General features: G+C 44.5%; 1 pseudogene; it reads left to right on the top strand.

Annotated features, from left to right (window-relative positions):
- Window positions 1–18,167: 18,167 nt before the first annotated feature.
- LOC127183840 (uncharacterized) lies at window positions 18,168–18,264 on the top strand (annotated as a pseudogene).
- The last annotated feature ends 8,329 nt before the right edge of the window (window positions 18,265–26,593 follow it).

Raw genomic sequence — 26,593 nt, 5'->3', positions numbered from 1 at the left:
AGTCACACAGAATCGTGTTCTTTTGTCCAGTGGCTCTACCACACCATCACCCATTTTACCCTATGTTTAAGCTTGAAAATACACGGGTTTCTCTCTCTCTCTCTCTCTCTCTCTCTCTCTCTCTCTCTCTCTCTCTCTCAACAGGGTTTCTCTGTGTAGCCTTGGCTGTCCTGGACTCACTTTGTAGACCAGGCTGGCCTCGAACTCACAGTGATCCACCTGCCTCTGCCTCCCGAGTGCTGGGATTAAAGGCATGCGCCACCACGCCCGGCCCTACACGGGTTTCTCTTTCTTTGGGTTTGTGCGTATGAAGGCTGCCAGATCAGATGAGTTTGCCTGCTTTCCTTTTATTTAGCCATCTTTTGTTAAAGACGTCTCAGTCACCAATCAGGCAATGGGTAAAGGGAAGAAAAGAAAAGATTTATTGGCCCCTATATAACATTTTAGCCTTTCAAGATAACTTCCAGTTTTGTAACATTAATTTTAGACTGATGCTTGAATCAAAAGCAAAAGAAGACAAAAAAGCCACCTGAATATAAGCTGGAATAGAGAGAAAATACATTGTCAAAGAGCGAAACTGAACAACAAACGCATTTTTCCCTACAAATGTGCTTTGGGATGGAGAAAAGAAGAGAAAGAGAACGCTCTAGTTGAACGTTAATGCCCTCTATACCCCTAACAACTAAATTCCTTAAAGGAACTCAAAATAGTCCATATCACAGCTTTACCCACCAAATGCCAAAGTGCTTAAGATTAAGAGGCAGCTTTCCTTCTTTCTTATGTAGAGTTCTGTCTGCAAGTACAACTACATACCAGAAGGGGGCACCAGATCTCATTATAGATGGTTGGGAGCCACCATGTGGTTGCTAGGAATTGAACTCAGGACCTTTGGAAGAGCAGCCAGTGCTCTTAATCTCTGAGCCATCTCTCCAGCCCAAGAGGCTGTTTTCAAGCAAAGAACACTATCCTATAATGTTAACTTTAGGGTTTGGGTTAACCATGCCATCCCATTGCCCCTCGTTCTCACACTTAATTACTGACAATAAAACAGTACCCAAACAATTTATGAGAAAAATCGGACCATGATAGAGGACAAACCAAACCCGACCAACTGGACGCAAAGGGCAGCCTGCTAAGATTGATGGGTGTTTACACACGTGTGATCCACTCAAACCCCAGGTTGGCCTTGATGTCCAGTCAGTTCAGAGGGGAAGGAAAAGGGAAGGTGATGTAGACACATTTCCATGGTGAACATAGTTCTAAAATGTACAAGTCTCTGAAAGGTTTGAATCTCAAATATCTCACTCTACTTCTGGCACCCAAAAGAAGTATGCCAAGGCCCAAGAGAAATAAATTGTTATAATTTGCATGTTCGTTGGCTTTCAGTAAGTTTGGCTCCTGAGCTTTTTAAATGTCAAGGATTTTAGCATTCAAACACTTAGCTTTCAACACCCTAGAAACTTGCAATGCTAATGTTTTTGTTTTGTATTTAACTAACAATTTGCTGGCTGAAGGCTTTCATCTTTGAAACACTTAAATTCCTAATAAGTAAAAAAACTTGCAGGGGGTTTGAAGGATTTGGACCATAATGAGAGACTAAAACCTAATTTTACTCTTGACCTTCGTACTGACTTACTGCGACCTTGCAAAGATGATTTATCTCCAAGCAGTTTCACTTTTCTTCATTATAAAAGCTTTAAAAAATACATTATTTGAAGATCGCCGCAGACAATGGACAGGCCCACTGTGGCTATTTGTAGATGCACTCATATCAAGTCCAATTATGCAAATGCTATTTTTAAACATCTTTCTAATTCTGTACTGCATGATTTCTAAGTTTCATAGAGGGAAAACAAAATTTAATTTGATACTGTCAAAATCTAATATTACAGCTGCAGTTTCCTTTCAATTATTGGAGTAAAAGAGCTTCCAAGAAATTGAAATAATAAACTCTCCAGAGTTAATTTTTTCTCTTTCTCTCTCTACAGAGCCGTCCTTCTTTGCTTTGCAATGTTTTCATTACTTGATGCCCTGCTCTCAGGCCCCTGGTCTTACTTCTCCACAAACACTACAATCTTATATGAAGAGATAATTTATATCAGAAGATACATAGGTGCCAACAAATTAAAACCACATAATTTCTCTAGTAAGTAACACATCTAAAATTAGATAAAGTTCTTGTTTGTTTTGTAAACATAAGAACTAAAAGTGGAAATATTTGAAAATGCAAGTTTTTATAGGAGAAGAAATGATTTGCACCAAAGCAGAAAAAGAAAGAGAAAAATATTGTCACAGATATCTAAAGAGCAAAGAGGCTGTCTACGAATCAGGCTCCCTGGCCAAGCTGTGAATGTGAAATTTCCAATGAAAGTCTACTTGTAAATTTATAAGTCCATATACTTAGAATGGTCAAGTGATATAAGACACACAAGAAGAAATGAAATAAAAATTTCCAAAGAAGCAGGCTGCGTGGCACATAGTCTTAATCCTAGCCTCAGGAGGCAGAGGCAGGTAGATTTCAGAGTTTGATGCCAGCTTAGTTTACATATCAATCTCTAGGCCAGTTCAGGCTACATAATGAGACCTCATCTCAAGAAATAATTTTTCCCAGAGTTATTAACAGATAATACATCGACACACCCAACTTTAGGTAACCTAATATATCTGCTTTTGTATAACCGATGTATATACACACTGAATAACATTAGAAACCATTGTGCTTAAATCATGGTTTAGCTTTCAGTATTGGCTGAGGTGTAATAAAATAAAATAGTTGTTCATGCTGCTAGTGGGAGTGTAAATGAGTAAAAACCTTTATGAGGAACGATTTGGCCAAACCATTCACAAGCATAAAATTGTACTTAGACAGCAAGATAGTACACAAAGGTACATAAAATATCCAACGTCAGTGGGACTGTAAAGATATCGGGACACTTAGAAACTGTTAGCGAGAATGCAAGCTGACAGAGCTACTCTGAGGAAAGCTTTGGCATTGTCTGGTGGCACGGAGGATGTGCGCGTCATTCAATCCAGCATTTCCACTCACAGGCACGTGACCTGCTTTCTTTTCTGTTGCTGTGATAAAACAATGATCAAAAAGCAGCTTGGGGGAGAAAAGGGTTTGTGTGGTTTGCACGACCTCATCACAGTCGACCGCTGAGGGAAGGCAGGGCAGCAATTCAAGCCGAGGCCTTGGAGAGATGCTGCGTTTGGCCTTGCTCTTTGTGGTCTACCAGTGTCTTAGGGTTTTAGTGCTATGCAGGGACACCATGACCACGGCAACTCTTATAAAGGAAAATGTTTAACTCGGGCTGGCTAACAGTTTCAGAGGCTTAGTTCATTATCATCATGGTGGGAAACATGGCCGCGTGCAGTTAGAGAAGGGGCTGAGAGTTCTACGTCTTGATCCAACTGCAGCAGAAGGAAATGGTATGGAGTTGTTTTGTTTTGTTTTCTCGAGACAGGGTTTCTCTGTGTAGCCTTGGCTGTCCTGGACTCACTTTGTAGACCAGGCTGGCCTCGAACTCACAGCGATCCCGCCAGCCTCTGCCTCCTGAGCGCTGGGATTAAAGGCATGTGCCGCCACGCTCAGCTGGGATGGTGTGTTTTTACATTGGGCAAAGCTTAAGCATTTAAAAATCTCAAAGGCTCACCTCCACAGTGGCACACTTCCTCTAATAAGACCACACCTCTTCCAAAAGACCACACCTCCAAATAGTGCCACTCTCAAATGGCCAAGCACTCAAACACGTGAATCTGTGTGGGCCATACCTAGCCAAACCCTCCCTCCCCCGGCACTCAGCTTACTTTTTCATATACCCCAGGACTACTTGCCCAGGGATGGCCACGCCCACAGTGGGCTGGGCCCTCCCCCATCCATCATTTTCAAGAAAATGCCTACAGACTTGCCCATAGGCCAGCCTGACAAAAGCAATTGCTCAACTAATGTCTGGTCTTCCCAGGCGGCTCTCTAGCTTGTGTCAAGTTGATGAACAAACTAACCAGCACAGCATAGACTTCAAGAAAAACTATTATCTGTTCCTAGCCTCACCATTTGTAAAATCAACAGAAGCAGAAACAATCCCAGGTGTCCACCAATCCTATAAATAGTAAACAGCACAACGAAAGGACTGTATTGTAGCTGCACACAATGGCATGGATATCTCAGGAGCATTATACTATGAGGGAAAAAAAAAAATCAACGTGCAGGGCAATATGTACAGAATTATTCCAGTACCTACACCGGGAAGAAGAAATACATATGATAAACCTAAAACTAATGTAATGCTAGACTCGAGATAGTGGTTGCTAATGAGAGAAATGCACAACGTTGTAGAGAGACACACAGGACACTTGAGTGACAGCAACGATGCTTGCTTTTTAAATCTGTTTTCTTCCTTCAGCTTGGTAGTAAGGGTTAGTGCCGACTATCTGCTCACCACTACTGGGGAGGCCAGAGTGTGTAGGAAGAGAATTTGATTTATTTAATGTCTAGTTATCATGAGAAGACATTGGGGAGCTATCATTCCCCCCTCCCCCGCCCCTGGCGAGAGACCATCTTAGGGAATTCAGTGATATGCAAGGGCTTTTATATGTGAAGGAATGGGGAGGCAGGGTCAACAGATAGAAAGACGACAACCTACTAGGCAAGATCTTTGACACTGGGGCATATGTCCTTCCATTCTCCAGCCCAGCCAGAACCAGCAACTGACCTCAGTGCCCTGGGACCGCTTTATATAACTCTAGAGGAACACACTAGCTGTCTGCAGGCTAAGCCTCACAGTGACTTATATGCTTTGTGTTAATGCACAGGACTAGGGTATAAATAAAAAAAAAAGCCATAATCTGTCCTGATGTTACATGGAGGTGTCCAAACATTCTGATTTCTCAAACTCTAAAGGAAGATAGTTTAGCAATTGACATTTTATTTAGGTGCAAGTTCTCCTCAGGGCAAGGGGAGAGTAGATAACTGTCAAGGGTAATTCCAAAATGAGTAGCCATTGTTCCCATGGTTGATCTTCCTGGATGTCATGGTCGACATACTGTAGGACTAGCAGGGAAGAGTTAGGTGGAAAGGATATGGGAATTCAGGGTCTCATAGGATTAAAGAGAAGTTTTTTGGGGAAAATTACATTTTAACACAGTTCATGTTGAATGATTTACTCAAATGTATTATGGAGTGGATATTGTCTGACCAGAGGGTAGTTTCCAGCTCCCAGTGTGGTAAAAACAGAAGGCATTGCCTATCAGACGCTATCGATTAGACATGATAAATGCAAACCAGGGACATTGCCCAAGCCCACAGAGGTTGATCATTGAAACCATGTAAGGTATCTGGCTGGTATGAAAGGCTGCCACTCCACTGATACATTAGAAGCCTGGCGTCTGGTTAGTTTATGTGGATCTTAGAAAACACACATGTTTTGTCTAGACATATTCCTAGCTCCTATCCATTGCAAAATATCAAAAGAATTTGAATTTGAGGGCTGGTGAGATGGCTCAGAGGTTAAGAGCACTGACTGCTCTTCCAGAGGTCCTGAGTTCAATTCCTAGCAACCACATGGTGGCTCACAGCCATCTACAATCTGATCTGATGCTCTGTTCTGTCCTGCAGGTGTACATGCAGGCAGAGCACTGTATACACAATAAATAAATCTTTTTTTAAAAAAAGGAATTTGAATTTGAATGGGATATAAACAGTGACAAAGCTATGTCCACATCCGAAAACTCAATCTGTTTCTTTCTGGTGCTGAGTCCCTATGGGCCATGCTGAGATATGGTTTTGTAGATGTCATAGCTAAATGTATTGTAACAAGCATGCGTCTTAGGGTTTCTATTGCTGTGAAGAGACACCATGACCACCGCAACTCTTTTTTTTTAAATATAATTTATTTACTTTCATTTCATATGCATTGCTGTTTTGCCTGCATGTGTGTCTGTGTGAGGGTGTCAAATCTTGGAGTTACAGACAGTTGTAAAGTGCCATGTGGGTGCTGAGAGTTGAACCCTGGTCCTCTGAAAGAGCAGTCAGTGCTTTTAACCACTGAGCCATTTCTCCATCCCCCACAGCCACTCTTATAAAGGTAAACATTGAACAGTTTAGAGTTTTTGTCCACTTGTTCATGGCAGGAAACATGGTCGTGTGCAGGCAGACGTGGCGCTGGAGAAGGAGCTGAGAGTTCTACATCTTGGTCCACAGGCTGCAGAAGTGACTGCCCACTAGGCCTAGCTTGCACATTATAAGACCTCAAAATCCGCCTCCACAGTGACACACTTCCTGCAACAAGGCCACACCTATTTCAACAAGGCCACACCTCCTAATGGTGCCACTCCCTATTTACTTCAAACACGTTCAGTCACGTGAGTCCACGGGAGCCATTCCTATTTGGCCCACCTTAGCATACATTGTAGAATACATGCTCACGCAAACCAGAGCCTAGGACCAAAGCCCGCCTGTCAGTGCCACCTAGTAATGACCACTGGGATTTTAGACACATCATTTTCATTTGAAAGAAAAACAACTAGCTTGCAGTTGGACTCTAACTAGATTGGAAAGCGCACAAAATAAGCCTTTAGCCAGAATTACTGTCATCTCGTGAATAACATAGAGAAACACTGGGAAAAGTGAGGAAGTACCCAGGATAATTCCTAAAATGAGTTCACACTCCAATGTTCTTCTTCCTGGGAGCTGACCTTGGAACAGCCTGAGGAGCCATTCTACGTAATAATCAGATGGGTAGTAGGTGTGTAGAGTTCTTTATTAACTCCCAACGAGCTGCCTTGTTTATAGATGGCAACTAGTATAAAGAAATGTGACTTGAGGTTCCAAACTGGTATGGTGTCCTCTGTTCCAGTCACTTTATAGTACTTTCTGTATTTGCATCTACCACAAGCCACGTGAGTCTCAGGTCACAATGAGTATTTCTTCTCCTCCAGAACCACTTGTAGTTCCCAGAGCTACAAATGTTAACAGCTAAACGATCTTCCTTGAGAGTTCTAGAAATCAGAACACTTGGACACACTTTTATATAACATCGGAACACATATTTTTTTTTTTTTATATACTCTAGTCCTATGCATTAGCACAAAGCGTATAAATGTGTGACTTCCTGCCTGTTTGCAGGGGGTGAGATGGGGTGCAGATTTCATGGGGAACCTACCTCATATTCATCTGTAGTCTCTGCTTTTTCTTAGTAGACGGGACCATCACTGATGGCTTTTCATCCAGCAGAGGGTACAAAAGGATTGTCTGGATTCCACTGTTGTCATCTCATTTCCACTTGTCTCGGTAAAGGAGAGCTGTGGGGAGGGAGTGAACTGGGGTGTCTACTTGCCGGTTTCAGTCGGCTTCTCTTTCTGAAAGAAATGTTTTCCAGTGCTCAACAATATATTTTATCTTAATGTCTCCCATGAGTCCCTATAGTGATTTCTATGGGACTGCTCCCTACATGGACACATCCATACTGTTAATCAGATGAAGCCGTCATATAAGTTCATCTATAGATGTTCAAATATGGTCATTTCCTCTAACAGCCTTGGTCAAAGGTCAGTGGTGAGTTGTGTGGCAAAGAGCCACTTAAAGAGATTGGAACCTGACACGCAGAGACTTGAGAGAAGAGAGCGCCGTTCAATGTTTGGCACGTCAGAAATAGGAACGTCTGTCGGAGTGGCTTAAGTTCAGCAACCAAGGGGGAATTTAAGGATAAAGGGGCATCTGGGTACTTGACATTCAAACTCTGGTGATGCTCATTTTAACAGAAATTTTGTGCGAGTGCTATAGTTTTAGGTAGAGTTCATAGAAATTAAATGGCTCAGGAGCTAGTAGAGAAGAGCTGCATAGCCTATGTGAGGCCCTTGACTCAATCCACGATACCATAAAGAAAACGGTTTAGTCTTTGGTATTTTGATAGGCATCTCCTGTTTGCCTTCTATGTATATCTTAACAGTTGACACCCTGCCAACAACGTGTTATTTGCCGTTACTAAACCCCAGAATTTGCCAATCTGATATTTTAGAGGGGGGAAAAAGGCTTTAATCTGTATGTCCTTTATTATAAATGAGGTTGAGCAATTATCTGTAAATTTTAGAGCCATTAGTATTTCTTTTCTGTGCCTATTCATCTTTGCCTATTTTCCTAATTGGTTGGCCGTCTTCTTGTGGTTCTTCATTGTGTTATAGGCCATGTGAGAAACTTACAGACCACCACACATACAATGCCAGCTGCAGAGCAGGCTCTTCTCACAAACAACTCTTGCCCTCCCCGCCCCCGAAAGCTCAGGGACACAACATTTGTAAAGGGAAAAGTCACAGTGACATCATTGTTGGGTGTCACAGTGACATCATTGTTGGGTGTGGGTCAAGGGAGCTGTGTGACATTTGTTCTGATTATACATCTAGGCCATGGTCAAGGTCATAGAAAGTCCAAAATGTGCTGCCAAGGCAGATGCGGTTACTCATGGGAGATCTGGTCGGGAGCAGAAAGGGCGCCTGAGTGGACACAAAATAAGGGTGGGGTAAGATGAGGACAAGATCAAATTACCTCTGTCACTTCACTATACAGGAACATTTTGTTGTCTATGACAAAATAATAGCTTGTAAAAATCCTCCTGGGTGCTGTGTGAAGCGGGAGACAAGCCCATTAGGAAGCTACTCATGATGAAAGAGGAGGGGCTAGCATTAAACACACAGAAGTGGTGTCCTGCTGCATTGGTCCCAGCATCATTCCGAGCACAGAGGTAGGCAAATCCCTGTGAGTTCAAGGCCATCCTGGTTTTTATAGTGAATTCCAGGCCAGCCAGGGCTACACAATGAGACCCTGTCTCAAAGCAAACCAAAACACAGAAGCAGCGGTTGTAAGAAGTGGTCGGATTCAGGATATCTTTTTTTAAAATTCTCTCATATATTACATCACAACCCAAGTTCCTCCCCTCCCCTCCCCCCACCCCGAGCCTCTCCCCGCACCTCTACTCTCCCCAAGATCCATGTCCCCCTGCCTCCTCTCTCCCCTAGATCCATCCTCCGCACCCCTCCCCCATCCTACCTTCACTCAGAATAAAAGCAGGCCTCCCAGGCACATGAACCAAACACAGCATGACAAGCTACAATAAGACCAGGCACATACCATCGCATCAAGGCTGGATGAGGCATCCCAGTAGGAGGAAAAGGGTCCCACAAGCAGGCCAAAGAGTCAGGGACATCCCTGCTCCCACTGTTAGGATTCCCACAAGAACACCAAGCTACTCAGCCATAACACACATGCAGAGGACCTAGGTCAGACCCATACAAGCCCCCTGATCTCTGTGAGCCCCCATAAGTCCTAGTCAGTTGATTCTGTGGGCAGTGTTCTCATAGTGTTCCTGACCCCTCTGGTTCCTCAGATCCTTCCTCCTCCTCTTCCACTGGACTCCCCGAGCTCCACCCAGTGTCTGGCTGTGGGACTCTGCATCTGCTTCCATCAATTGCTGGATGAAGTCTCTGTTCTCTTTGATGAGGAAAGGACAAAATGCTGGCAGAAGGTTTTGTGGTTGGGTTGGAGCCCCAGTCCTTCCACTTGAGGCCTTGCCTGCTTACAGAAGATGGCCAGTTCAGGCTCCTTGTCCCCCGTTATTAGGGTTACTCTTGTAGATTCTATGGAGTTCTTGGAATGATATCTGAACATCTAATATCTATTAAAAGTTTACTTCCTATTAGGCGGTGTGGCAATGGTCCTGTAAGCATTTTTCCCTCCCAGCTGCCCAGTAGTTCTAATTGGAAAGTACTATTTCTTGCATTTGGAAAAGCTGTAGGTTTGGCTTCAAAGCCCGGAGGCTTATTGCACAAAGCTACATTTCCTATTTCTCCAGCCGATGGGTCTGAACTCTAATCTCTCTGCACTAAAGTCGCCTTTCCAAAAAAATGCCAGTCAGTTTTTGTTACTCTCTGGATTAAATACTCTAAAGTGGTTCCATACGCTGTCGATTTCACGTGTCGACATAACTGGGCTGAGTATCCAGATGGCCGGGAAAACAGCCCTGGGTGTGTCTGTAAGGGTCTTTCCGGAAGAGTGCAGCATTTGACAGGTGAACTGAGTGACGTTGATGGCCTATGGTGTGTGGTGAGTAACTGTCACCAGCAAAGGGGTAAGTCTAGTCACTTCTAGAGTAGGGCTATCTGCCTTAGACAGAGCTGCCTCCCCCTGAAGGGGTTGATTCTCAGGCCTGCAGAGTCTGAAGCTTTACCCAGACATCTACAGCCACAGCCACAGCCACAGCCACAGCCACAGCCACAGCCACAGCCACAGCCACAGCCACACCCACACTTAACCTCTTCTTAAGGTGTTTAGGCCCTGAGTGGGACCAGAGTCCCTGCATCTCCAACTTGCAGATGGCCCAGGATGGGCTTACTTGGTGTCCATAATCCTGAGCTGACTCTCATAAGAAAAATCGTATCTGTATAAAGCAATTGATTTTCTTTCTCTTTGTAGCCACCCCCTCCCACCTCCGCGACTAGCCACACTCCCCAAGACTTAGGCAATCAGAATGCAACCTTCTCAAGATCTGACCCTGCCAATCTCCCTTTGTCCCCTGATGTGAAGTGCACATATCAAACTGCCCGCAGTGGTTCCTCCACTGTGAGAGCACAGCAGTGGCCTCTGCTAAGAACATTCTTCCTACACCCTGCGTTCCCTCCCAGACTGGGTCCTGCTGGCCCTTCAGCCTCTGCTTAGACATGAGGCCTTCACGAGAAACAACACAAAATTCAACTGGCCCCCAAACCACCAAAATCAGTCAGCCTCTGACAGTTCACCCAAAGAATCTATACTCTCTGTTAGCATACCTGACCACAGCCTGCCTAGCAACCTATGATGTCATCACCTGCCCAGCACTAGTTGGGCCAGCTGCCAGGATATAAAAGAGGCAAACCCACCTAGTCTCCCTTTCTTCCTTCTCTCTTGGTCCTCTCTTCCTTCTTCCTTCTCCCCTCTCTTCCTCTTCTCTCTGTCTCTGTCTCTCTTTCTCCCTGGGGTACCCCTCCCCCTTTCCTGCTCTCCCACGCTCCTACAATAGACTTCTCCATATTGTATCGGTGGCCTGGCATCTGAGTTTTAATCATTACACTCTCCTCCCCAGAATGCATCACTCTACTGGCAACTTACTTTCTAAGTTCAAAACTAGGTTAGAGTTCCTGAAAGGCAGACACAAAGGGGAGGGACCTGCTGAGGTAATGGTGGTGGTGGCTGCCTTCTTCCTCCTGGCCTTACTGTCAGCTTGAAACAAGACTCCCTGGGCTTTCTCTCCTCAGCAGCTGCGGCTCTTGCTGATAGGACTGGTTCAACAAGTTCAAGGCCTGATCAGAAAATGTTTACATGACAGTTTGGGGTCAGCCATGCTGTCTTTCTTCAAACCCAACAATCCTAAATTAGGAGAAAACGGCTCTTCATAGACTTTTAAGATTTCCATCCCTCCGGGAGAAGCTGGGTTTCTGTGTCGCCTGCTTTGCAGAGGGTCTGGTTTCTCTTTCTTTCTGTGCATCTACTGTTCGTGTGTGTTTCCTCAGACAATAATGGGCTTTCTTCAGCCCCTGATTCTGTCTGCTGTATTCAAGATTTTTCTGCTGCTACCTGTCTCATTCAAGCTTTTTCCTGCCTTTTAATTCTTTAACTGGTGGAGAAAATGAACCCTACTCACATCCCCCAGATGGTAACAGAAACACCCACGATGGTCCTATACCACTGGACCATAGCATTATTTTGGAGATAGAAGCTATATATTAATTATTTTTCTTAAAGATTTGTGTATTAAGGTTTGGAGATTTGGGATTAAGTAAAAGGGTTTACACTGCACACTTCTGCAATGACTACTGTAGAAAAGCAAGCTGGGTACAGGCTTGTGTTCAAAATGAAGCTGGTCAGCATGGCCTGCTTTATCAGTGGCCGTGAAGCTAAGGAGGTGGCACTCTGTAAAACAGAGGCTGTGGAGTCTGTTACGGTGGGGTGACACCCATTGAAATAGTGAAAATATTTGCATTAAAGTTCCCTGGATTCTTTCTTTTCACAATGGAACAATGACATAGGAGACAAGGGCCAAAGGGATTGAACACCATGCTCATGGGTACCACGCAGCGGCTCGAGCTAGTCTAAGATGGCTTCTCCACAGACCAGTGGTTTTTAACTTGGAGATACACACACACACACACACACACACACACACACACACACACACACATCCATCAACAGCTCCCCAATCCCTTCAGCCCTACCACTCTACTCCCTACTATAAATCTGACATTTTTCGAGTCACAGAGCAATGAAATCATGTGCATTTTGGCACATTTTACTGAAGATATGTACTCCAGGTTCAACTATGTAGTTGTAAATGACAGAATTTCTTAGGGCCAAATAGTAACCCACTGTGTTTCCTTTAGATTGGATTAATTGATTGATTGAGACAAATTTACACTGTGTAGCCCTGTCTGGCCTGGAACTTATTGTGTAGAGCAGGCTGGCCTTGAACTCACTGACAGCCACCTGCCTCTGCCTGTCTGTTGGGGCTAAATGTGTGGGCCACCACACCCCACTTCCATTGTTTTTCTATTGCATTTTCTTCATTCATCCATTGATGGACACATACATTGATTTCTTGTAGTAACTACTGAGAATTGTGTCATAGTGAACATGGTCATGCAGACATCACTTCAACATAGTGATTTCATCTTCTTTAGCTATGTTCCCAGAAGTAGAATCCCAGATGTATTTCTTAATTTATTTCAGAAACTTCTAACACTGTTTTTTCATAATGACTGTATTCATTTGCATAGCAACCAAAAATATATAAACCTTCTTTCCCCTGCTTTTCGACAGCACTTGTTATCGCTTTTCTTTTTGAAATTTGTCATTTGAACAGATGGCAGGTTATATCTCATGATGACTTGAAGTTGTAGTTTCCTAATAACTAGTCATTTGAGGCACTTTTCATAGATTGTGCCTATTATCCATATTTGATAACTAACGCCAATGCAGAAAGCCACAGCTCTTATTCTGAAGAGGATAAGAAAATGTTTATTCTGGAGCCATTTTGAATGACATGGCCTGGGACCATAGATTTACATTACCCCCAAATCTCGTGTTCCGATGTGAAAATGGATTCATGAAGTTTTTTTTTTTATGGTCTTACAGAACAAAGAAAGTAGTAACCAGGGTGAGTTTAAAGCACAATGGCTACAGACAAAAACAAAAACAAAATACTAAAATAAAATACATTGGTTGGTACATCAGAGATGTTACAGCAAGATGGGGGAAGCCTTTCCATAGGCCAAAGACATTAGTTGGTAGAACCTAATAGTACTCTAAGCTAACGGATTTTAAAATGTTCTTATCTAGTGGCCAAGGAGCATATTCTGGGGGCTACAATTAGCCCAGTATAAGGTAACTCAAGTCTTTCCATGGTATTGGAGTTCTAATCAGTCAACGGGTCTCAGCAAACACAGATTCTTTTCAGGAGTTCGCATTAATTTCAGCTTTCAACTTGATTTATTAAGAAACACGTACATCCTCAATCCCAGCCCTTGGGAAGCAAACGAAGAAGGATCTTTGTTCAATTTGTCAGGCTTCCCTAGTCAACATGTCAGTTCCAGGCCATGCAAGAATAAATGGGGAACTCTGTCGCCAACATAAACATAATGACAACAATCCCCCCCCCCCCAACAAGCAGACACGCCTAGGATATTGATGGGACACATCTATGCATGGGTTTGTGATGATATTTTCAGATAAGGAGGGAAGATACACACTATACATGGACAGCAATTCCTCATGGCTGGTGTCCTGGGCTGAGTACAAAGGAGAAAGCAAGAGATAAGTCATCTGAGAAGTGATGTGTCCCAGTCACGTGTTCCCACCTCTGACCAAGTCCTCCCCTTCCTGAAGGCTGCCATCTTCTCAAACTGTGAGATGGAATAAGTCCTTCCTCACACATGTTTCTTTTTGTCAGCTATTTTTGTCACAGGAGTGAAAAAAAAAAAAAAACTACAGAGAATTGGCAGCCTGTGATAAACGTGACCATGCAGTTATAGGCCTTCGGTTTGAGGACAGAATATGGACAAGTTTAGAACCGTGGGCCATTAGTGCTCTATGGCGCTGTAAGCTGACGGAGGCCTCTCATGGGTGTTCAGGAAAGTAGAACACCAACAAGAAGGCAGACAGTAAAGATCGCTCATGAGCCAGGTGCACTCAGGAAGGCAGAGGCAGGTGGATCTCTGTGAGTTCAGGACCAGCCTTGTCTACAAAGCAAGCCCAGGACAGCCAAGGCTACACAGACAAACACTGTCTCGAAAACAAAGATTGCTCATGAGACTCCAGAGGGAAAGGCCATTTGGGTTGTATTCTCGCAAAGAGCATTTGTTTGATCCTGAAAACTTGAATGAATTGTGACTGATACATAGTGGGCTAAGTTGTTTTTTTTTTTTTTTTTTTAACACAACTCAACATTCAGGCAGCGATGTGATCAATGTTCATTGGAAATTCCCAGATTTACAGTGAGAACGCAAATATGGAAAAAGTATGGTTTGGTAAGAAAGGGAGTGTGACACACACACACACATTAAGCTGAAGTTATAGTTGTGGGCATGACAGACAACATGGCTACAACTAAGGAGAGACCTCAAACTTTGGGGGCGGGGCGTCATAGGGACAGTGCATTTAGGATGGTATGGCACTCTCACAGAGCTCCAGGGTATAACAGTGAAAAACCATCTGGAAGGATAGTGCCTAAATAGATAGAGCCTTCAATGAGTGTCTTGCTGCAGAGTATCTCCCCAGGTTCAGCCGTGAAGGCACATGGCAGCCATTGCAGCCTTTGGATGATCCTGTCATCTAAAGAGGTCCAGGTTACATCTCAAGCTGGCAACAGGATTTGGCAGTGCCATCTACAAGATGCTGTTTCTGCAGACATGCAAAAGCTAATAGGCTGATGAAAGTTTTTGCCAAGGTTTCCAGAAAGCCACTTGGGCCTGGGAATGTGTGGCAAGGTCAAATTTCCTGCCAAAGAGGCCCTGACAGACCACAGAGTAAAGCAGGTGAAGGTAAGCCTAGATTGTAGTAGACACCAAGGCTATCGAAGACGTGGGATTTTTTTTCACCAAGAAAAGCTGCAGTCACTGACGGAAGTAAACTCCCAAGAGAGAAGCCCAGGGAACTGCTGGCTGCAAGGAAGGGGCTACCGGAACCTCTCCTGGAGCACAGGTGGTGTGGTTATGAGGGCCAGATGCCAAACATGGACCTGCAGGCCTTGGCCCTTTCCCTGCTGGGTTTCAGTTTCAGTTTCATTTTGATTTGTGTTTTTCCTGCTGTACTCTACTTCCTCCCTTTTAGAATAGAGACATTTACTCTAGGACACTGATACTGCATATTGAAAGTATGCAACCTTTTTTTTTTTTTTGGGCTTGCTTTTTTTTTTTTTAAGTTTAATTTTTGTTTGTTTGTTTAATTGCTCACAAGTAAGAGCTTGCTTTGAGTTCCCAAAGAGCCTTTGGATTTTTGAGCAGTGTTAAAAATAGGAATTTTTGAAGTAGGGACGAACACATTTGCATTTTGAGATGGTGAGCCAGGGAGGGAACGCTCTGGTTTAAAGTGGTGTGCTGGGTATAAATTGACAAGGGGTATGGATTCATGAGATTGTTAAATTTGGTTGATGAATCGATTGGATTAAGAATTCATCCAATGACGGCATTAATGAATCACATCTTTGAGGGTTTTAGTGAGGGCATTTCAAGAGTTTAGCTGAGGACGAAAGACCTACCCTGAATATAGGTGGCGCCACCTCATGGGCGGGAGTCCTGGACTGAGTCAGGGGCACACGAACAAGCCAGCAAACACAGGCACTGCACACTCTCTGCTTCCTGGTGTGTTCAGATGTGGCCAAGCTTCCCTCACCACAGCAGCTGCTCCTGCCACCACCCCGTCCCTGCCCCTATGGGTGTCACTCATAAACTGTGAGCTAACGGAAAGCTTTCCTCTTCTAAGCTGCGTCCATACATGTATCATTTACATGTAGGTATATGTGTGTATGACCTCTCTGTGTGTATACCATATGCGTGCAGGTGCTCACAGAAGAGCTAGGTGATCATAGTCTCTGGAGCTGGAGTTACAGGAGGTTGTGACACACCCACCCATGACATGGGTGCTGGGAACCAAGTTCATGTCTGTTGGACCTCAACCATCTCGCCGACCCCTTGTTTCTTGCCAGGCATTTGGTCAGAGCAACAAGGAAAGCAAGTAATACACCAGTCCAGCAGCTTTTCCAGTCGCTTCCTACTGCCTGCCCCTTTTCCCATTTCTAGCTATAATTACATATTTATTTGGTTCATAAATATAGCATTAAAAAATCATGGGCTTCCTTCCTTTTCCTACCTTGCATAATGATGATGTGTCCTCCCAAGGAACTTGAGTCTAGATCCAAGTGCTGACTAGGATAAGAAATAAGAAAATGACTTTTTTTTTATTCTAACACTTGAACTTGATGCAATTTTAGGGATGGGAAGCAGGCTACTTTGGGCTTTCTTTAGCTTCGTGTCAGGCCTGTGATTTCATGCCTTTTAAAGGCTACAAATAGGCCTGACCTATCTGACAAATTTCAAAGTCAACTTTCTTATAGCTTGCCATGCTCCACAACAGAAGTTAAACTCCATATTCTCCCTGACTCCAGATAGCACAGCATTGCCTTATTAAACCTTTAACAAGGTTGCAAACCGGGACCCAGTGCTGCTGCACCTAGGGATGTAATTGACGGGCTCTGGAAAGGGAGATATATTTTTCCTAGGTCATTTCTCCATTGCTTAATGTACTAAAAGAAGTAATTTGGGAGTAATTTGAACCTGAAGTAATAATGTCTGCAAAATAAGTCTGTGTTTTGAAGACTCTAGATTGCCCCTTGCTCTTTTAATATTTCACTGCTCTGTGTGGCAGATAAAAGCCCTTCCCTTTTCTCCACTGTGGTCAAAATCACACTTCTGGGGTAAATCTGCAAACGCCTGCTGTCAGCCTCTCTTGCAGCACAACATGGCAGGTTACCCAACGGCAAGAAAGGGGATTTAGGAAGCCAGATAGGCTGGCTAGTTACTTCTCTTCCTGCAGTGGTCTAAGAATCGTAAGGAAGGCCTTGAGGGGATAGACTATCAAGGACGGAACCCATGGCGTCAGGACCTTGAGGCTGTTGGCTACACTGTATCCATAGTGAAGAAGCGAGAGAGGGAAATGTTGCTTCTCAGTTTACTACCCCCCCCCCCCCCCCCCCCCCCCAGGTTTTAATCAGTCTGGGATCCAAGCCTGAGGAATGGTGCCGCCCACATTCAGGGTGAGTTTTCCCTCCTCAGTTAAACGTCTCTAGGGATGCCCGCCCAGGCACACCCACAGGTGTATCTCCTAGGTAATTCTGAACCTAGTCAAGTTGACACTGAAGATTATTCATTTGTGGTGGTTTCCATAGGAATGCCTCCCATAGACTCTTGTATGTGAATGCTTGGCCCATAGGGAGTGGCACTATTAAGAGGTGTGGCCTTGTTGCAGTAGGTGTGGCCTTGTTGGAGGGAGCATTGTCACTGGAGGTGGGCTTGGAAGCTCAAGTCTGGCAAGTGTGACACAGTCTCTTGCTGTTGCCTGTGGATCAAGATGTAGAACTCTCGGCTCCTCCAGCACCATGTCAGCCTGTACGCGGCCGCGATTCCCGCCATGGTGACGACAATGGACTAAAGTCTGAGTCCAGTTAAATGTTTTCCTCTATAAGACTTGCTGTGGTCATGGTGTCTCTTCACAATAAAACCCCAGCTAAGACAGCATTGCAAGGAAGTTCTAGAGAAAGGTCCTTTCTGTATAAGGAAAGGCTTCCCTTCCTGCTTGCTGGACATGTGCCTGCTTAAGGTATCCCTGGGAATATTGCCTTTATCCTCAAATAAAGTGGCTTTCCCTGGTAAGCCTATTCCTGGGTCTGTTCTTAGGAATCTGTCCCTTGTGGGGCTTTCGTTGTATGATGCTGTGAAGTACGTATTTGGCTTTTGTCCCCATTCCTGGCTCATACTTCCTAAAATCTTGGTAATCGTGATTGTTGAAAGGGTTTGCTATGCCACCCCAAATAATCTGACTGTTGGGTGCTGTAACCAATTTATCTCATACGACACCCAATCAAGACTACTGTGATGCTGCCCTAGGCAGTGCAGGTGACAGAGTGGAGAGGGGCTGTGTCTATGCCCAGTGTTCTGACCTATGAACGTCTGGATGATTAGTATCCTAGCACTCCCGGGGGGGGGGGCAGCAGCGCGGGGGGCGGGGGGAGGGGAGAAAGAAAGAGAAAAATCAGTGCGATTCTGTTTGTTCGAATGGGACAGGGATAAGAAAAAAATTCTTTCACAATGTTAAAAGTACTTGGCTATACCCTAACGGATGGCCTCATATGGATGGGCTTCATATGTATGTATGTATGGGCAACACTAATTGCACCCAGAGGATTATTAATAACAAATATGTGTAAAGGTGGACCTGAAATTGAAGGAGTTATGGAGTTGTGGGCACAAGGAAGTGTTAGAAGAAGATAACAGTAAGTGACAGGGTCAGATACACAGTACATAGGGCCAGAGAGATGGCTCCACAGGGAGGGACACTCTCCACCAAGCCTGAAGACCTGAGTTCCATCCCTGGGTCCTATGTGGTAGAAAGAAAAAGCTGACTCCTGCAAGTTATCCTCTGACCTCCCCATGTATATGATGCATGTGGCATGTGAACTCCTATATACATACACACACACACACATATATGTATATATATGGTGCAATAAAATATTTTTAACATAAGTTGTATAAATGTATGAATTTTGCAGGGAATAAATTAAAAAAATATAAAAATAAAGTGCTTACTATATGCTAAAATTCCTGGTAGCTGGAAGCCTCTGGTAATAAGCAACATCAAGATGAGATTAGATGGTTTTGACTTTGAACTGCAACCCCTGTGCTCATGGGGAAGGCAGAAGGAGTGGAGGTTGAATTCATCAATGGCCAGTGATGTCATCAATCATGCCAATGTGAAGCTTCTGGGTAGTCTCTCTCTCTCTCTCTCTCTCTCTCTCTCTCTCTCTCTCTCTCTCTCTGTGTGTGTGTGTGTGTGTGTGTGTGTGTGTGTGTGCACACGCGCGCGCATGCTAAAGGGGTCCTGGGAACTCTATATCTCTCCCCCGTAACCAGCCCAATGCATCTCCTCCATCTAGCTGCTGTTCATCTATAGCCTTTAAAATCTTATTTAAAAAAAAAATCATTAAACATGAACATGTATTTTCTTGATTTCTGTGAGCTGTTCCAGAAAATGACATAAACTCAAGGGAGGGTCATGGGGATCCCAGTTTAGAGTGAGTTAATAAAAACCATGGACCACAAGTTAGGCAGAGATAGTTGTGTGAGGCATGGGCAGTCTTAGAGACTGAGCCCTCGGTGGCGGAATTTGAGACTCTCTCTCTCTAGGTAGACAGTGTCATAATCACAGAAGCCATGTTGAGTAGAGCTCAGGAAAAAAAAAAAAAAAAACACTTTTGTCTTTTAACCACTTTTTTCTTATCTAGTGATATTATCTATCTATTTTTATTTTTATGTGCATTGGTGTTGTGTTTGCTTGTATGTCTGTGTGAGGGTGTCAGATCCCCTGGAACTAGAGTTACAGAGAGTCATGAACTGTCATGTGGGTGCTGGGAATGAACCAGGGTCCTCTAGAAGAACAGCTAGTGTTCATAACCATTGAGCCATCTCTCCACCCCCATCCTCCCACCCACCCCACCCCCTGCTTTTCTTTAACAACTTTTCCAAGCTTGCACTTCAGTAGTTCTACAAGCATTCATTGGGAACCCACTTTGTGCTATGTACTAGAGGACTGTCTAAGACAGGCAAGGTCTCCAGTCTCATGAATTGCACAGTGTACCTGGGCATGGGCAGTGCACGCCTGCAACGCCCGCCAGTGAACAAGTGGCTGAGGCAGGAATATCGTGAGGTCTAGGACAGAGAGATCTTATCGCAAAGCAAACAACACAAAACCAAAACCCTCAGATCTAAAATGCACAAGCGAACAGCCTTCTAGAATAGCGCTTCGATTGTATCCACTAGACAGTTCTGTTTGGCATCCTTGCCATCACTGACGCAGCACATCTAAACCCAAGTTCACTCCTACCTCCACGCTCAACTCCATGACGTCATTGTCTCTCCATCAACCCCATTGCTATCGTGCTCTATCTTCATCTAGTAATTAAGTCTACTCCTACTAAGTCCAGGGGCCCAAACTACAACGACCCACAGCAGTCCCTGATACACACATATCATCGGAAGACAGTGTAACCCCGGAAGGAAGGAAGAAGCCCATGACAGGTGGGAGGGGAGTGTCTCAGATCTTGAGTGAACCAAGGAGAAGAAAATGAGGAGGGTAAGGAGAGAGGGAGAGAGAGAGAGAGGGAGAGAGAGAGAGAGAGAGAGAGAGAGAGAGAGAGAGAGAGAGAGAGAGAGAGAGAGAGAGAGAGAGAGGTAAAAGCCTGAACACTGGGAACATGGTGATAGAGAGCAGCAGAGACGTTCTCACTGCATGGCCTCCAGAAGTCTTTGGCCTTCTCAACTGGCAGGTGTCCTTGCTGAGTGTAGCCGTGGTGGAGTAGAGGTCAGCTGTGGTAAGTTGGAGGAATGAATGGAGGTGGTGAGGAGGAATGTTTGGAACTCCCGAACTCATTATCCCTTCTGGTGACATTGGCTTAGTTTTCCTTTGGGCCCACTCTCTCTCTCTCTCTCTCAGACCCAGCCGGAGTAGAGCAAGCGTCAGCCTGGAGCCGGGCCGGCTGATCTAATCACCACATCCCACTGTCGTAAACAAAGGATGAAGGAACGCTTACAGGCAAGGCATCCTCAGCGATGTGGAGGAGTGATACGAGCGCATCTCTGTCCAGGAGACCAGCACACTGAAATGGTCATAGACGTGGCCAAGCCTCCTTCCTAGGTGGAGCCCTCTTTGCAAACAGGTGCCTGGACAGCCCCTGGGAGGTGAGAGATGCCCTTTGGGCACTTGTACTCTTGTTCTGTGCCAGTGTTACACGGGCTATGACTGCTTTCTTTACCTTCTAGTTCTCTTCATACTGACCCAATCTTCCAAGCTCTTCTTCCAATACTCCTTTTATGTTATTCAAAAACGAATGAGCGCCCGCCATTTGATTCCATTCACTTACACTCCACCTGCAGTGTGTTTACTTTGCCACGAGCCTCCCCATCATCCAGGCATCACTTAGGTTTTTTTTTTTTTTAATTCTAGATTGTCCGCCTCTTTCCTTCCCACAATTTAAATCCTGTTCATCTTTTCATGGCCCAGCTCAAATGCTGTCTTCCTTCACTCCCACTGGGCATCAATAGGACTTGATGGTGATTTTTTAAAAATATGATTTATTGTCTAGTTTTTATTACCTGTCATTTTACGTGCTTAGTTTGGTTTTCTCTCCAAAAATTACCTTGAATGGAATTTGAAGACAAAGCCTGTGTCATAATTATTGGTGCGCTGTGCAGCACTGATGACAGTGCTCTGTAAAGCCGACACTCAGAATTTTTACAGAATGACTAATAGACATTTCCCAATTTGGCTGTGTGTGGCAGGAAACGGAGATGAATGTAAAGCTGCAATTTAAATGATGAGAAGGGATCTTGTCAGCAGGGAAGAGAGGGAGAGAGCATTTAATGGATGCAAATAGTCTGGTCAAGAAGACACAGTAGGAGCGTGGATGATGCAAAGCTTTTGTATGACGTCATACTCATCAGAGCAAAGAGAGAAAAACCCCCTCTACTGGATGGGGGCTATAGGGTTGAATGCTGAGACACAGAAAATCTGTGATCCCAAGGTGTGAGAAGTTGTTTCTTTTCTTTCTTTCTTTCTTTCTTTCTTTCTTTCTTTTTCTTTTTTCTTCATCTTCTTCTTCTTCTTTTTTTTTTCTGAGACAGGGTTTCTCTGTGAAGCCTTGGCTGTCCTGGACTCACTTTATAGGCCAGGCTGGCCTTGAACTCACAGCAATCCACCTGCCCCTGCCTCCCTGAGTGATGGGATTACAGGCATGTGCCACCACGCCTGGCTTGAGAAGTCCAGTTTCTGGAAGGGCCCATGTAGCCAGTGACTTCAGCAGCAATGTCTTAAGGGGCTCAAGAGTAGGAAGACACAGCAGAAAGAATATTCTCCACAGTTGAGTGGAGAGTGTGATACGACTTTCTCACATACTCTGGTGCCTCACATTTGACCATGTCCCCTGGAGGGGGAGACCTGGTGGCACTCAGAGGAAGGACAGCAAGTAGCCAAGAAGAGACTTGATACCCTATGAGAATATATAGGGGGACGTAATCCCCCTCAGGAACAGTCATAGGGGAGGGGAATAATGGGAAAATGGGGGGGGGGGAGGAATGGGAGGATACAAGGGATGGGATAAACATTGAGATGTAACAAGAATAAATTAATAAAAAAAAAAAAACAGCCTTAAAAACCAAAAAAAAAAAAAAAAAAAAAAAAAAAAAAGAGTAGGAAGACACGAGGGTAACCCTTGGAAACACCATTCTCCACATGTACGACACTCTCTCACTCTCTTCAACTCTCTCCCAAGTTCTAGGAGGATGAAGGAAAGTTGACAGGCAAGGCGCCCTCAGGGACATGGAGGAGTAATACAAGCGCATCTCTATCCAGGAGTGAAGGAGAGATAGACCTGTTTCTTATGATCCCGAGTGTGGAATCGGAACTGTCCTGTGAGAGAACAGGTGAGGTTACTCCACTAGACGACCAACCACCTCGTGTGGGAGCTTGATTGTTGCCAGCTGAAAAGATCCCGTGAACAGACTCTGGGAGGAGATATATAAATGAGCCCAGAACTGGAGACAGGGCTTTTGGAGACTTAGGATAGTTTTGGCTGTTCATTGCTCCACTTCAGGATGCTCCTAGAGAGAACCATTCGAGGGAAAGCTTCAGGGCTCCGGCTCCTGCTGAGGTTCCGCGTTCTTGTTACTCCAGGTTCCAGCAGAAGAAATCCTGCTGATTACACCAGGAGAATCGTTCCTTAGAACTGATATCCTTACAGTTTTGTCATTGTGTCCATTAATCCTCTTTTCCTATTGTTTTGGTTAGTTGGGTTATAAGTGACGTATGCTCAGTTAATAAGTTGTAATAAAATATATTGGTTAAGAAAATTGAACCTACACAGGAGACCAGCACACTGAAATGGTCATAGACAGGTCCAAGCCTCCTTCCTTGGTGGGCCCATCTTTGTGAAGCCATCTCTGTCCCTATGTCTCTGGGATTCCCTGGCTTTCATGATTCTACTTTTCAGCAAATTACTCTTCTTCAGTCTCACTTTTGGAGGCTTCTTCTTCATCTTCCTGGCTTGTGAACACCAAAGGATCTCACTCCTTCATCCCCAGGGTTTCCTCTTGTCTACCTGATCTTTTGCTCTTCTGATGTAGTCTAATGTGGTCCAGATAGGCCTCTAGCTGGCCGAGGCCAAGCAGGAGACTGAAGTCCTGCTCCTCCTGCTCCCACCTCTGGACTGGCTGGGGCTCCATCACAGACCTGTGTACAGTCTCTACCCATCCATTTGAGATGGAGACGGGGACTGAACCCTCGGTTTCCTGTATGTCAGGTCAGCGCTCTACACACTGAGCTACATCCGCAGCAGGGCTCTACTTGTCCATCTTTGCCCTCAGGTCCTTGTGGGGCTTTGATCCAGATCCAGATCTTGTCACACCTTTCATGCGTTGATAAGACCCGGTTTGATATCTCAGGCCCTAATTTCTCCCTTGCCCTTGAGCTCTTTGCTGTCTCTTCTGCATACATGTGCACACGGGTGTCCTTAATCACTCCAAACTTGACATTCAAAACTGAACTTTGTGACTTCTTCTCCCACGCCGCCACCTCCTCCTCCTCCACCGGCATTCTGGGCCATTTCGATAACGCTCTCTTTCACTCCTGCATTGTCAGACCAAGCTCGTTGGCTCATCCCTGGCTGCCCTTCTCACACCTGGCATGCAATCCGTCAACAGATTCAATCAGCTCTGCACTGAAATACATCTTTACTCTGAAGTCACCGTTATCACCCGAGCTGAGTCCGCCATCATTTCTCAGCTGCGCTATTATAATCGCCTTTAAGCATAGTCAAAGAGGGGAGGAAATAAGAGGAAAGGCTGTCTAATTCCTTCCCGCTTTCTATTTCTTACTGATCAGAATTCACTCACACGGAAGTAACCCTCACCACCCAGGGTATAACACATCCTCTCAATGGTCACTCGTGAAACCAGGTCTGACAGAGTGTGACAGGTCATCAGAGTGTGGGGTGAAGAGGTGACTCAGTGTGCCTCACCAAGCAGCAGAAAGAAAGAAGGTGACCTGGAGATATTGGGATGTTGCATAAGATTTGTACCAATCATAGTATCTTGAGAAAAGTGGGACTATACCACACACAGTTTTTAAAATCATTCCTATAGCATAGAATTGATCCTTCTAAAACTGTAGTGGTCTTTATCCCCAAAGTTACACAGTCTTAGTCACTAATTCCAGGACACTGTCACCAACCTAAAGAAATCTCATACTGACCAACAGCTTCTCAGTAGGATCACCGTTGAGCCTTAAAACTCATCCTGTCTCCATGGAGTTGCCTATTCCGAGTGTTTTATATAAATGACCTTTTGAGTCTTGCTTCTTTCACCTTAGCATAGTGTTTTGAGATTGTTGCATGTGTCCGCAATCCATTGGTTTTTAGCACTGGGTAGTATTGCATTATAAGACTAGCCATTTGGGCTGGAGAGATGGCTCAGAGGTTAAGGATACTGACTGCTCCTCCAGAGGTCCTGAATTCAATTTCTAGCAACCACATAGTGGCTCACAACCACCTATAATGTAATCTGATGCCCTTTTCTGGCCTGCAGGTGTACATGCAGGCAGAGCACTGTATACATACTTATAAATAAATCTTTAAAAAAATAGCCATTCATCAGTTGATGAAAATTTGGGTTATTTCTACTTCTTGGCTGTTATGCACAGCCTTACAATGAACTTTGGTGTTGGTTCTCATTTTTCTTGAAATGAAATCATTACTTGTTATTATTTTGAATCTCTCTCTCTCTCTCAAAAAAAAAAAAAGGTATTTGAGTTAGGGTGACAACAAAAGACTGGGCTAAGAGCTAAAGATTCTGAAGCAAAGATTCAGCTTGACCAGGGCTCTGGGGTTCCGGATGAGGTGTAAGGGAACTGCCAGAAAAAGGCATCACCTCCCTGACAATAGCATAGCAAACAGCCAACATCATCACAGGTGAGTGGGACCAATGGCCAGATACACATTTCCTAGACATAGCATGGGGAAACCAAGGCTGAGGCAATCTCACTGCCATGGGTACCACTGAGGCCAGGAGAAACCCCCAGCAAGGACTCCCAACTTCCCTCTAACACACTGTAGTGGCACTGAGCTGCAGGGAGGAGCTTGGGGTGCTATGCCTCGGAGGGTACGGTCACTGCCTTTGCAAACACCATCATAGGAACTGAAAACTCCAATGCTCAGCTCATTGTGATTGGGCCAGAAACCCAGTCCAGATGGTGATTTGTTTAAGTCCACTGGGGCAATCCGTATTCCTAAATCTACTTTTATAAGTTTCAGCTTGAATTGCAAGTTACACCCCCACCCCATCAGCCCATCAGCTTGATTTACTACGAGAAACATCATAGGGAAGGGGAAAATTCAAAAGCCAAGGAAGAAATACTGACAGAAACGATAATGATTTTAAAATTCTAACATACTTCTATTTTACTTTGGCTCTTTGGTTATTATTTTTAATTTATCCTTAGACTTATATACATGTCTTTTATTTTATTATTTTTAAGCATATACATATGTTGGTGGACACTGGTGTTGGAGTCTCTAGACACATGGTTCTCAACCTGCAGATTTGTCAAAGGACCCTTTCATGGTAGTTGAATAAAACCATTGGAAAAGACAAATATTTACATTGCAATTCATAACCATAGCAAAATTACAGTTATAAAGTAGCAACAAAAACAATGTTATGGTTGGGGGAGACCACAACATGAGGAACTGTATTAAAGGGTAGCAGCATTGGGAAGGTTGAGGACCACTGGTCTAAAGTCTAGAGCTGGAGTTACAGGAGTAGGGACTGAGCATGCCTAACCACTGAGTCATCCTGTAGCCCTGCATAGCTGTCTCTTGGCGGTCCTGCTTTGCTCGTAGATTCCTCGATTAGGCTGTATGATTGCTCTGTGTGCCATCTACCATTCTCCCTGTATACAACCCACACTATTTCCCTCTCCTATCTCACTTTCTCTCCCTCTCTCTCTCTCTCTCTCTCTCTCTCTCTCTCGTTTTTTGAGACAGGGGTTTCTCTGTGTAGCCTTGACCGTCCTGGACTCACTTTGTAGACCAGGTTGGCCTCGGACTCACAGCAATCCACCTGCCTCTGCCTCCCGAGCGCTGGGATTAAAGGCGTGCGCCACCACACCCGGCTTCATCTTCTCTTTTTACTTCTTAATTATAACCTTTCATCGTTTGATACTCTTTACCTTTTGTGGGTCCTAACAGTACCCACG

The sequence above is a fragment of the Acomys russatus genome, chromosome 31, assembly GCF_903995435.1.
Source record: "Acomys russatus chromosome 31, mAcoRus1.1, whole genome shotgun sequence".
Classification (NCBI taxonomy): domain Eukaryota; kingdom Metazoa; phylum Chordata; class Mammalia; order Rodentia; family Muridae; genus Acomys; species Acomys russatus.
This window is presented reverse-complemented; position numbering and strand designations above follow the sequence as displayed.